This window comes from Ricinus communis, chromosome 4 (assembly GCF_019578655.1).
Source record: "Ricinus communis isolate WT05 ecotype wild-type chromosome 4, ASM1957865v1, whole genome shotgun sequence".
Lineage (NCBI taxonomy): Eukaryota > Viridiplantae > Streptophyta > Magnoliopsida > Malpighiales > Euphorbiaceae > Ricinus > Ricinus communis.
This window is the reverse complement of record NC_063259.1, coordinates 19,082,837-19,086,216: the sequence shown is the minus strand read 5'-3', so window position 1 is coordinate 19,086,216 and position 3,380 is coordinate 19,082,837. Positions and strand designations below refer to the sequence as shown.

The following is a 3,380-nucleotide window of genomic DNA, read 5'->3' as shown; positions in this document are numbered from 1 at the left end:
GCAGATTTTTCACTTATGATTTCGTGACCTTAGAGGCTTTATCTCGAAAATTTTTAAACATGAAAGTTGTAGGTATATGTCTCAAGAATATCTCCGTAAAATGGTTTTGCAGATTGTTGAGTGAGTAGGAACTTATGAGGTTCGATTTTCTTGCTCTGTTTTTGGTTCAAGCAGGTGACCCGGTTTTTGTGCTGACATTTTGAGGCATTTAGAGGCTGAACCAAGCAGAGAGTTAAACATGAAAGTTGTTCATTTATATATCTAGTATATGTCTGCAAAATTTCATAAGTTTTGGTGTAATTTCTAAGTCAGTACCTACAAGCTGCCTTCATCAACAAATATGTTGATTTGTTGTCATTCATCTCATGCATCATATTAATATCTAGAATATATGTTATTTTGTTGAAATGTGATATTTTATTGATAGTAAATATATATATATATATATATATATATATATATATTTATGCCTTGTGATTGAATTGTATTTGTATTGAATATGTGAATAGGTTCATCCAAAGGCAAGGAAGTGGTAAGAGAAAAGAATAGGATTACTTTGTTATCCTATAACTTTTGGTAAGTATTTAATAGACTAAACTTTGTGTATATTGAGTAGGGACTGTTTGATTACTTGATAATTTCTTGGTTGACCGAGTTGATATTAGTTATGTTTTTGGCTTGTTATAAAGTGAATTGATTGTGATGTGTTGTGAAGTGAATTGATTGTGATGTGTTGTGAAGTGAAATGATTGTGATTAAGGATTGATGACTTTTGTATGGATATTGTATGATCGAGAAAGTCGGCGGATAGCTACCGAGTATGTGAGATGGCAATCTTGGTAGGGCGGATAGTCTTGTCAAGTGGTTACTGAAATTTAAAAATGTGAGGAAATGTAAGGATGAGTCATCTGATCCTAATTTGATAGAAATAATGTGGAATTGAATTATTTGACTTGGTTGAGTTTGAGATATTTGCATTACGTGAGATGAAATTATATGTTTATGAGAATAACTGAAATGGTTGATTTTGTGATTGTTAGTTAAGTGTTGGTATAATTTTCTGTATTGATAAAGATTTGATAATTCTAGCCTAATATACTATAGTTTAGTAAATTAAATGCTTATTGAGTCGCTAGCTCATTCCTTAGCAAATTCTTTTTTTCAGGTTAGTGCAGTTGTAGATAGCTTTAGCTGTGCATTGCTCTTTTTGCATCAGTCAATATTATCAGGTGGGCCAGAGGAGTTATCTAAAGCATTGGGGCATTTTGGGAACTTGTGTGAATTAAACTACTGTATAAAGATTTCTTATATATATTAAGTATGTCATGCCACTTAAATTGTATGAATGTATATTGTAACTAAGCAGTAAATTATGTTTATAAAGTTATATATATATATATATATTGCTATTCAATGGGAAGTTTGAGTTGGGGTGTTACAGTTTTTGGTATCAGAGCGGGGATTAGACGATTGGGACATAAGTTTGAGTACTTATATTTGTGTTTATGTTATGTTATATGAAGGTGTGTATGTGTTGTGATATGTTAAAGTGAGTTGGAATTTTTAATATGTTCCAATGTGTTAATTGCTTGTGTGATTGAATTGATGGGAATAGAGGGGATTAAGAGCATAACATGCAAGCATATAGTAATTATTTACAACCATTTATTGTTGTGAAGTTTGTTAATGATATAGGCATGGATGAGCACTCCACTGGCCCAGTAGGTTCACATGAGTCAGTTCATGCACATCATATTCAACAAGAACAGATGCATGAAAATGAACAGTCACAAGGAAAAGCTGAAGGGTATGCTCGTAGAATAGGCCGAAGAGTTAAGAAGATTAGCTCAACAACAGCCACCACCTCCACTAAATGTACCTGCATTGGATGCAAACTTTGGAAAGTTAAGAAAGCATGGCGGGAAACAGTTTGAGGGGACAACTGATCCAATTGTAGCAGAGGAATGGCTAAAGTCTGTTAAAGGTGTGTTTACACAATTTAATACCCAACCGACAACCCAAATGAAACTGAGGTATGCAACCTCATTATTTCTTAAGGATGCTAGAAACTGGTGGGAGACAGTCCCAGGTAGCCAAACACAACCATTGACAATGACATGGGAAGAATTCTTAAAGGAGTTCAAGATGAAGTATATGCCACCAATATATCAAGAGAGGAAGAAACTTGAATTCCTTGAATTGAAACAAAATGAGATGTTTGTTGCTGACTATGAATTACAATTTACAAGGTTATCTAGGTATGCACCAGAGGAAGTGGCAGTGACTGAAGAGAAATAGATTTGAGAGGGGTTTGAGATTGGAGATTCGTGAAAAGTTGGCAGTGCAACCACCTACCTTTATTGCTTTATTGGAAGCTGCAACAAGAGCAGAAGAATTATTCTTAGAAAGAAATATATTAGAAGCAAAGAAAAAGAAGATAATTGGGACATTTACTCCATCTTTCTCTAGAGGTACCTCATTTATACCTAGGGGAGGATCAGGAAGTCAGCGAGGAGGTTTTAGAGGAAGGGGTAGTTATCAGTTTAGAGGGCCAAGTAGTATAACTTTGGGTAGAAATGGTGGATCAATGAACATGCGAGGTAATTCTAGGTTTACTGGTAGAGGATATAGACCCGTTTGTGGCACTTGTGGAAGGACCCATTCAGGAGAGTGTTGGAGACCGAGAGTGCAGGTTTGTTATAGATGTGGAAAACCTGGGCATTATGCCAATGAGTGTGTGGTAGGTAGAGGAGCATCGAGTACCTACCATTCAGGAGGACAAAGTAGTGTTGGGGATAATGTAGTACCTACAACGACTGGTCGTGGTAGAGGTAGGGGAGGTAGAAGTGCAGTGACATATGTCCATATTGAAGATGCGAACCAATCCTTACCGCAGTAAGAGTGTATCGTTACGAGGGAAGCAACTACTTCTCCAGGAGATAATAACCGGTATAATTCCTATTTGTAGGCATGATGCATATGTGTTAGTTGACCCCGGATCTACATGTTCATTCATTTCATGTGATTTTGCATTGAAAATGCATTGTGCCATTGAATCTTTAGGACATGATATTTGTGTTTCGATGCTTACTTTGGAGGAGTAATAATGGTGAATCGTAGTTCGGGCTTGTTCCGTGATGATTTGTGGTACAAATATGTCGGTGAGACCTAATTGTGATCAATTTGCGAGATTTTGATGTGATATTGGGAATGGATTGGTTATCTAGAAATCATGTCATAGTTGACTGTTTAACGAAGGAAGTAAAAATGGTTATAGATAGGGAAATAAAAACAGTGTTCACGGGTGTGGAAAATTGTACCTACATGTTTGATTTCTGCCACTCGCTTTTCATTTAATGAAATTTGGGTGTGATGCTTAT

At 35.8% G+C, this 3,380-nt stretch overlaps 1 long non-coding RNA gene across 1 annotated transcript; it reads left to right on the top strand.

Moving 5' to 3' along the window:
- The first annotated feature begins 539 nt into the window (after positions 1-539).
- Positions 540-1,815, top strand: LOC125369747. The gene is made up of 2 exons (XR_007215447.1): positions 540-576; positions 1,696-1,815. It is a non-coding gene; the product is annotated as an uncharacterized LOC125369747 (long non-coding RNA).
- Positions 1,816-3,380: the final 1,565 nt, after the last annotated feature.